Genomic DNA, 10,505 nt, shown 5'->3' on the forward strand with positions numbered 1-10,505 from the left:
TCATAATTTCTTAAATTAATCATCTTTCTGCTACTGCATGTTTACATCAATTATTATCCAGAAGGCATCGTGCTGCCTGAACGGACGTTCATTCTGAGCGGTGAGCGTAAATATTTGGTATCAATGGAAGTCGTCCATGTTATCTCTTACGATTCTTGTCAAGGCAACCGTCCGACCTCTATGCTTGTCTTCTGGTGCCCTCTACTGGAAATGTTACCAATCGGTGTTCAGCTTATATCAGGACACGGACGTGCTGTTCACGGCTACTTGTCTAGCACACACATTTCAGGAAAGGGGCCTTTTTCTTATCGATTTCCTGACTGGTTGAAGTTGAAACCCCTATTTGTTGAACTCGTACATGAAATAAAACATATTTTCAATTCAGGTCTGAAGTAAGGAAACCCCTTCTCACTGTAAAAAATCCTAGAAGAAGCGGGTAACACTTTTCATGTCAAAACAGTTTCACTCACATTACAGTGGAGCACCAAATAAAATGTTTAGTATTGGTCTACAAGCGGTCCAAGAGACGATATGCATTATGGGAAACACATAATTACTATTCTATGTCGTCCATTCCAGACAACACGATATGCTATGGTAACATGAATAAGTTGGTGGACGAGAATTGATAAACGTTGCCACTTACGCACAAAAAAATTGTTTATTGTACAATTACTTTTGTTATCAAAGGTAAATAGGCTGACTAGTTTAGAATGCAATTATTCAGTGCTGACTACAGGTGATCATCTCATCAGCTGCATTTATGCTATCCAGATCAGCACTCTGGGATAGGTCCATCATCCACTCTGGATTGACTTCATGCTTCCTGACAGCCAGGCCTTTTAAAACCTTTTATGGGGCTCATGTCGTCAATGTAATCCAGAAACCCTTCACAAGTTTATGAGGACACCCAGGTGCTTATTTACAAGCCCCTTGCACCACCCGTAAGTCACCTTTCCCCATTGAAAGTGATGCACCGGTGGTGTGAGGGGCTTGCAAATAAGCCCCCTACTACCATCTAAGTTTCCCCAGTCTTACCGAACAAATATGCCAAAAGCAGGTATTTTTTTCGACAAAACAAAGTAATCTACCTCAGCTCCTTTCTGGAAACTTTTTGGGGTGATCTTGATCTGTCAAGTAGGGTCCAAGAAAAAGGGATGGGGTTCCACTGTGCTTACCCCCTCATACAATTTCCAGAGGGGAAAATTGAACCGCAACACAGCACAAGCATTTTAAATGCAATAGGTCTTGCCTTCCATTAAGTTAAAGCCATTTGCTTTGCTATATAATACCATTAGCAAAGCAAATGACTTTAACTTAATCAAAGGCGAAACCTATTGCATTTTCAATGCTTGTTTGTTTTTAGATTCATTTAGCGCGAACTCGGCCCTAAGGTATTGTAGCGCTTTATATAATCACGAGTTACATTATTGCGTTATTACATAATGCGTACAATCATCGTTCACCCGAAAGTTCGGCAGAACAAATATTCTAGCTGCTACTAAATTGATACATTTTCCATAGCGCCAAAAAGCTGGGAAATAGTGAGTTCAATAAATATCCAATAATCAGAACCACTGGAATTATGTGATTCTGCGGCGGCAGTGTTGTATGCAAAATAATACATTTGCCGCATAAACCACACAATCCATCATCTACTGCATAATCTCCAGATTTTAATTCAAAAAATGTGTTTTCTGAAAACGCAGCGACCCATGTTGCCACGCAGTGGAAGGCCCTATGCAAAGGTTGACTGGTCGTGTTCCTATTACTCTTTTTTGGTGTTAAACTGGTACTACTGAGGTGAAACCTTTGACCAGATTGTGTTAACATGAAAAAAATATGAAGCAATACTATCACAAAATGTTCCTCAATAGGTCACATAACTTGCCTTATCTTGCTGCATAATGTAGTCGACCCTGCGCACAATTCCATTGGCCCGGCCAATAACCTAACCTGGTACATTAACCTGGCCAGAACTGAAATAACCAAACAACCAAAGTATGCCCCAATGTGACCTAAAATAATCTATACTATTTTAACATTGTCCAATGCACACTGAACTTACTTAAAAATGGCATAAAATAAGAAAAACAAGCACTGGCAAAGCCAATAGGTCTCACTTTTGAACGGAGTTACAGACTTGTTGCAGATGCTAAATAGCATGAGAGAAAACAAATCTGATCAAAGCATGATGATGTACACATACAACACCAAAAATGCACACGCATATGTCATGACGTGGAGGCCATTCTGGCTTTGACTCCAGCATGATGACATATGTTTGTTCCTGCATCACTACACGAGTACGGTGTGCGTCATGAAGCGGCAGATAAACATAAAGTCAACAAATCACAAGTAATATGCTGACCCAAAGCCACCTTTACATATTGGTTTTGTGCACAACAGAACCTTCAACAACAAGCATTTGCAATGCAATCGGTCTCGCATTTGCGAGAGTTTGAGCTATTAGCATTGTAAATGACAGTGCCTTTTATTTATGTTTTACAAAAACCAAACTTAAATAAAAAGCATTGTCATTTACAATGCCAATAGCTCAAACTCGTATAAATGCGAGACCTATTGCATTGCAAATGCTTGTTTTTTGAATGGATTTCATTTTCAAGCACATTTAGGGCATGAATGGCATTGGATTGAGTTGGGGAAGTGTGTTTTTTGGGGTGGCCTTTGTGATGTTGTTGGGCCTGGCCATGTGGCTGGTGGCCATTTTGAGGCCTAGGCCTGCAAGCTTGCCTGGCCTTGTCTGCCAATAGGCCTGCTTTTTCATCCACTAGGATCAGAGCAGGTAGCCACAGCTTTATTGATCAAGTGTTTTCTATGTGATCTGTTGAATTTAGACATCATTTAGGGCATGGATGGCATTGGATTGAGTTGGGGAAGTGTGTTTTTGGGGGTGGCCATGCTGATGTTGTTGGGCCTGGCCATGTGGCTGGTGGCCATTTTGAGGCCTAGGCCTGCAAGCTTGCCTGGCCTTGTCTGCCAACAGGCCTGCTTTCATCCACTAGGACCAGAGCAGGTAGCCACAGCTTTATTAATCTACTGTTTTCTGTGTGCTCTGTTGAATTTAGACATCATTTAGGGCATGGATGGCATTGGATTGAGTTGGGGAAGTGTGTTTTTGGGGGTGGCCTTGCTGATGTGGCTGGTGGCCATTTTGAGGCCTAGGCCTACAAGCTTGCCTGGCCTTGTCTGCCAACAGGCCTGCTTTTTCATCCACTAGGATCAGAGCAGGTAGCCACAGCTTTATTGATCAAGTGTTTTCTATGTGATCTGTTGAATTTAGGCATCATTTAGGGCATGGATGGCATTGGATTGAGTTGGGGAAGTGTGTTTTTGGGGGTGGCCTTGCTGATGTTGTTGGGCCTGGCCATATGGCTGGTGGCCATTTTGAGGCCTAGGCCTGCAAGCTTGCCTGGCCTTGTCTGCCAACAGGCCTGCTTTTTCATCCACTAGGATCAGAGCAGGTAGCCACAGCTTTATTGATCAAGTGTTTTCTATGTGATCTGTTGAATTTAGACATCATTTAGGGCATGGATGGCATTGGATTGAGTTGGGGAAGTGTGTATTTGGGGGTGGCCTTGCTGATGTTGTTGGGCCTGGCCATGTGGCTGGTGGCCATTTTGAGGCCTAGGCCTACAAGCTTGCCTGGCCTTGTCTGCCAACAGGCCTGCTTTTTCATCCACTAGGATCAGAGCAGGTAGCCACAGCTTTATTGATCAATTGTTTTCTATGTGATCTGTTGAATTTTTAGACATCATTTAGGGCAAGGATGGCATTGGATTGAGTTGGGGAAGTGTGTTTTTGGGGGTGGCCATGCTGATGTTGTTGGGCCTGGCCATGTGGCTGGTGGCCATTTTGAGGCCTAGGCCTGCAAGCTTGCCTGGCCTTGTCTGCCAACAGGCCTGCTTTCATCCACTAGGACCAGAGCAGGTAGCCACAGCTTTAGTAATCTACTGTTTTCTGTGTGCTCTGTTGAATTTAGACATCATTTAGGGCATGGATGGCATTGGATTGAGTTGGGTAAGTGTGTTTTTGGGGGTGGCCTTGCTGATGTTGTTGGGCCTGGCCATGTGGCTGGTGGCCATTTTGAGGCCTAGGCCTACAAGCTTGCCTGGCCTTGTCTGCCAACAGGCCTGCTTTTTCATCCACTAGGATCAGAGCAGGTAGCCACAGCTTTATTGATCAATTGTTTTCTATGTGATCTGTTGAATTTTTAGACATCATTTAGGGCATGGATGGCATTGGATTGAGTTGGGGAAGTGTGTTTTTGGGGGTGGCCATGCTGATGTTGTTGGGCCTGGCCATGTGGCTGGTGGCCATTTTGAGGCCTAGGCCTGCAAGCTTGCCTGGCCTTGTCTGCCAACAGGCCTGCTTTCATCCACTAGGACCAGAGCAGGTAGCCACAGCTTTAGTAATCTACTGTTTTCTGTGTGCTCTGTTGAATTTAGACATCATTTAGGGCATGGATGGCATTGGATTGAGTTGGGGAAGTGTGTTTTTGGGGGTGGCCTTGCTGATGTTGTTGGGCCTGGCCATGTGGCTGGTGGCCATTTTGAGGCCTAGGCCTACAAGCTTGCCTGGCCTTGTCTGCCAACAGGCCTGCTTTTTCATCCACTAGGATCAGAGCAGGTAGCCACAACTTTATTGATCAAGCGTTTTCTATGTGATCTGTTGAATTTAGACATCATTTAGGGCATGGATGGCATTGGATTGAGTTGGGGAAGTGTGTTTTTTGGGGGTGGCCTTGCTGATGTTGTTGGGCCTGGCCATGTGGCTGGTGGCCATTTTGAGGCCTAGGCCTGCAAGCTTGCCTGGCCTTGTCTGCCAACAGGCCTGCTTTTTCATCCACTAGGATCAGAGCAGGTAGCCACAGCTTTATTGATCAAGTGTTTTCTATGTGATCTGTTGAATTTTTAGACATCACCTTCCTGAGAGTGTAGTGTGTGGCTGTACACAGTACTAGTAGTATAACATAGCTCTAGTTAAAAAAAAAGTCATAAATGGCTAGACTATCTTTTGTTTGCACTAGTACAGTACTAAGTAACTGAACCACAAAAACAAATGCAACATTTCACTGATGTTCTTCTCCTGTCTTCTTTGCTTTTAGGTGCACAAAAGACAGAGTAGGAGGTGTCATCGGCATCACCTGGCTGGCTACCCGTTGTACTACCAGCCAGACAGAAGTCCTGCTGCGCATCACGCCCACGTGTGACCAGAACTTGTTGTGCATCTGCCTCCTGCCTGACATCGGAAGAAGATGGCCCCAAAGAAAGGTACCAGGTCCAGTACCAAGAAAGTTGCTGGTGAGAAGAAGGAACAGAAAAAGGAAGTGCCATTAACCACGACTGGTGGTGTGCCGGCCAAGGTTTTTTTTGGCAGCAAAGCGTTGTCCGGGAACCAAGCTGGGAGCAGCACAGCGGTCCAGCAACCCCACCAACCTAGGCCCAAGGGCTTTACTGTCGCAGAGGTAGCCAGTCTACTAACGAGCAGCGATGTTGAAGAAATGTAATTACCGCAAAGTAGTACACAATCAAGTTCAACGCAGGCGCAAACTCAGCAGATCAGTGTCAAGCCGCCGCAACCAGAACAGCAGCAGCCGCCGCAACCAGAACAGCAGCAGCCGCCGCAACCAGAACAGCAGCAGCCGCCGCAACCAGAACAGCAGCAGCCGCTGCAACCAGAACAGCAGCAGCCGCCGCAACCAGAACAGCAGCTGCCGCCGCAACCAGAACAGCAGCAGCCACCGCAACCAGAACAGCAGCAGCCGCCGCAACCAGAACAGCAGCAGCTGCCGCAACAGCCCACCATAGTAGTTGTTGCTCCTGACGTAGGGGCATTTCAGGAAATCGAGCTTCCTGCAGACAAAGTGGAGCGAAGTCAAACCACTGTTTCAGAAGATCAATTGTCTTCCAGACCACCAGCAAGGAAAAGGAGGCTTAGTCCATCATCTTCTTCTTCAAGCCCCGCTTCCGATGATCGTGATGACACTTGGGTCCCACCAGCTCGGTCTGAGAGTGAAGTACGCCACAAGACATTGCTTCTGAAAAGGAAGGTCCCAGTAAAACTTAGAGTTATGGAGGTAGATGTAGAAGAGGGGGGTGATGATGTTGATGAAGACGAGCCAGTCATCACGCACATTACTCCCGCCCCAAAGGGATTGGAGACCGACATTCTCACCCTATCCAGAAAGGCTGCTACTGAGCGGGATGTAGCACGGATCTCACCAACACAGGTTACACCACCACTACCTCCAGCTGCCATATTTTCCAAGGCCCGGCAGGGACCTACATCCAGCTCAACCATCTCAGTAGGAAGTGGTAGTAAAAGTCACAGTGTAGGTGGACAGGGTCACATATTTTCAAGCACCCCCTCAAGTTCATCTGGTGTTGAAAGTGGCACATCCAGCAGTGCCAGAAAGTTCTCCTCCCCAGTTTGGGACTTCTTTTCTGTTAGCGCCAAGGAGGAGAACGTTGCTATATGCTCAATTTGTCGGCAAGGTGTTCGGCGTGGTAAGCTTGGTACAAACTATGGTACCGGAGGACAAGCAAGTCATCTAAAAATACACCACAATATTGTGTGGGAGGATCACCTACGTAAGTTAAAAGAAAGTAGGAAAACTAAACCCTTTGAAGTTGGTCAGGAATCAGGGAGCGATATTATTGTGGTGGCAGGTGAAGAACAGGGAGGCATTTCTAGCCCTGTCTCCAGTAGTGCAGTCACTGCAGTGGTAACGCCCACATCCTCCTCAGTAACATCAGAGTGGCACCGCAGTAAGAGCCATACTCAGAGTGTGGGTGAGACACCAAGGCGACCGGCGAGTACCTCAATGAGACAATCTGTGTCGTTGAGCCTTAGTGGGTTGATGAAAACAGCACCACTAAGGAAAGTAAGCCAGCTTACCATTGAGAGCATGTTTAGGTTGGAGGGGCAGTTCCAACGCAACCACCCAATGGCACGATTGTACAATGCAAAGCTGGCTAAAATGTTAGCGCTGGACCTTCTTCCTTTTTCATTTGTGGAAGGGGTGGGTTTCCTTGAATTTGTGTCTGCCATCTGCCCGAAATGGAAAGTTCCCAGCCGGTCCGATTTCGCAAGAATTGCTGTTCCGGCACTACATCATGATGTGCTGGAATTGGTTGGTCACGGTTTGCAGCAGAGTGCTGTGCACAATATCCACCTGACAACAGACATGTGGACCAGTTGCCAAGCCACAGATTACATGTGCATGACTGCACACTGGATCTCTTTTGTGGGGGTTAGAGATCAACTATCTGCACGAGGTGTTGTTGACACAGCTGCGATTTTTGAAGGTACTCGGAAACATGCAACTGTAGCCATGTTCGCCATGGAGAAATCTCATACGGCTGAAAACATTTTAGAAGAGTTTCGCACCAAGGTTTTAGAATGGCTGCGGCCCAGAGGGCTTGGTATTGGTTTTGTTGCCACAGACAATGGCAGTAATGTACTTAAGGCCATGGAACTTGGTTCCTATTTCAGGGTTCCGTGTTTGGGACCCTGCATAAACATTATAGTGCAAGACTTTCTGAAAAAAGAACCCATAGTAAGCAATTTACTGGCCATCTGCCGAAGAATATGCACTCATTTCAGCCATTCTTTTAAAGCTCGGAAGCAGCTGAGGATCATCCAACGTGACCGTAGGATGCCAGTCAAGGCACTCATCCAGGAGGTGGCAACACGTTGGAACTCAACGTATTACATGCTTGATCGTCTGTACGAACAGCACAGGTCACTCAATGAATATGTCTGGTACAGAAGCAGTGATGCTAGTGTTAAAGGCATGACCCTTCAGAGGGAGCAATGGACCCTAATTCAATGCCTGACTGAGATGCTGTCTCCTTTTGAGGTCTTCACACGTGAAGTCAGCAAGGAGGACTGTACAATGGGCCAAGCTATCCCATTGTTGCAAATGCTAGAGCATGAGCTGAATAATGTGTCTGAATCCTACAAAGGTGTAGAGGACAGAAGGCAAGCCCATGACTTGGTGGAGAGCTTATCCAGGCGCTTATCAGAAAATGTAAGGATACAAAATAAAATTTTGTCACAAGAACATTACATTTGTGCCACAATTCTGGATCCACATGCAAAATTAGGACTATTCCTTTCTTTTTCCGACAATGATGTTGCCCGCTACAAAAGTTGTATAGCTGAAGCAGCCATCAAGTTTGAACACGAAGGGCTGCTAATTAAAAGCCCACCACATCAACCCACAACAAGTACTGATACTGAAGCAGGCCATGCAGAATCAAGTGCAACTTCGTCGGCTGAGGGCAGTGTGGTTGGCTCACAATCGCAACACTCACCATCACCATCGACTACAAAAACAATAACTGGATCATTCGGCCGAGTACAATCATTATCAGATTGGTATGTAAAGATGGGCCTTAAGCACAGTGCTGATGCACAGAAAAAACAGCACAAAAGCTTACCAGCAGCAACCCTGAACATTGAGCGGATGGTCCAGGCCTATCTGGACGACCCAACAGAGGTGTACGTTGATCAAAACCCAGTGCAGTATTGGTATAGGAAAAGGTCTGAATGGCCACAGCTCAGCAGGCTGGCGATAAGCTATCTGGCTTGCCCTGTCGCAAGTGTCTCTTCCGAACGTGTTTTCAGTGCTGCTGGTTCCATTGTAACCTTGAGAAGGACCAGTCTATCTCCCAAAAACGTGGAGAGGTTAACAATGATCAAAATGAATCAGCACTTCATACCACCGAATTACACAATGCATGAATCAACAGAGGAAGATGAGGACAGCGGCTCAGGTGACGGAAGTATTGTGTCAGATGATTACCTACTACTGGAAGATCCCCCAGAGTTTGAGGACGAGCTATACTTCCCTGACAATTAGGCTCGCACTTACTGTCTTCCTCCCTTTTTTCCCCCTTTGTTTGTGTCTGTCGTTCCGGTTATAAACTTGTGAATCGCAACAAATGCATTATCACCGTCTTCTACTCTTCTAATTTAAGATACAAGTTTCAGGTGTCTGCCATTTGACACTACAGTCCTCAGAATCCAGCTCCTCCGCTCGATCATACTGCATCTCCTGCTCAATTCCATTTCCCTCATGAATGATGATTGGATGATGGTAACAACAAATTCAAACTTTCCTCGTCCTTCCAAAACAAGTGGACCATGAATCTGATGACTTCTATAGCTATCCTCCTTCAGAGCCGAGAGAGACTGGCCATTAACTGAAAATAAGATGCAACAGGTAATGATTGATGCCATGCATTGGCCGCAGAATAGCAGACTGAATGATGTAGATTTTGTTGTGTGTGTTGCGCATGAATGAATTGATGTAATTGTGCACTGCCACTAATCAACATTCTACAGAACACACTAATTTTCCCCTTCTTGCAAACAAGAAATGTGTACTTCTCCTGCATCTTGGTGATACATTGCTTTTAATTCAATACAGGAAGGGGACTCACTCAATCTGCGCAATGCAAATGACTGTGACTTAACAGCACCGTCCATCATGATGATGGCAAAAGAGACGGCCTGCAGCGTTAACGAGATGAGATGCAACAGGTAATGATTGATGCCATGCATTGGCCGCAGAATCGCAGACTGAATGATGTAGATTTTGTTGTGTGTGTTGCGCATGAATTGATGTAATTGTGCACTGCCACTAATCAACTTTCTACAGAACACACTAATTTTCCCCTTCTTGCAAACAAGAAATGTGTACTTCTCCTGCTTCTTGGTGATACATTGCTTATAATTCAATACAGGAAGGGGACTCACTCAATCTGCGCAATGCAAATGACTGACTTAACAGCACCGTCCCTCATGATGATGGCGAAAGAGACGGCCCGTTAACTTAAGATGAGAAGGAACAGGTAATGAATGACAATTAATGGCATGCATTGGACACCTGACTCTGAGCTATTGGTCTTTGTGTTTGCGTTGTTTGTTGTGCACAAAGTGATGTCAAAGTGTACTAGTAGTAATCTATCTTTCTGTACACAATAAAGAATGACTCAAGTCAGTAATATTTATATTTCTACTCTGGGTGATTCATAAAAATTATACTTATACTGCAGGCCGATCTTCAGTCAGTAAAAGTATCGATTCAGAGATGATGATGAAGTCAGGAGGAGGATGTTTCAGGAGTGGCAACGGAAAAGCCTAAAGGTAAACACGTCAACAACAACCACAGCAGACCCAAATGTCTGTGTAGAAGTTGAATAGAGTGTAGCGGTGGGATGACTGCAGTGCATTGATTTTACTAACTTTAACTGTAAAATGCTATGTTTGGAATGGATAATGTGCTTTGCGTTTGTCCAACTCTTTGAGAGAAAAAAAAAGGACTCTAAAGTGTTAACGTAGGATGTGCTAATGGTAAGCACTGTGGGCCTGATCTCTCCTGTTACTGTTGAAGGTCAATGCTGGAAACAGACTAGAGTAGAGATGATGCATATGCATACATGCCACCTCGGAAAGTGTTCTTGTTGCACTAC

The sequence above is a fragment of the Triturus cristatus genome, chromosome 9, assembly GCF_964204655.1.
Source record: "Triturus cristatus chromosome 9, aTriCri1.1, whole genome shotgun sequence".
Taxonomy (NCBI): domain Eukaryota; kingdom Metazoa; phylum Chordata; class Amphibia; order Caudata; family Salamandridae; genus Triturus; species Triturus cristatus.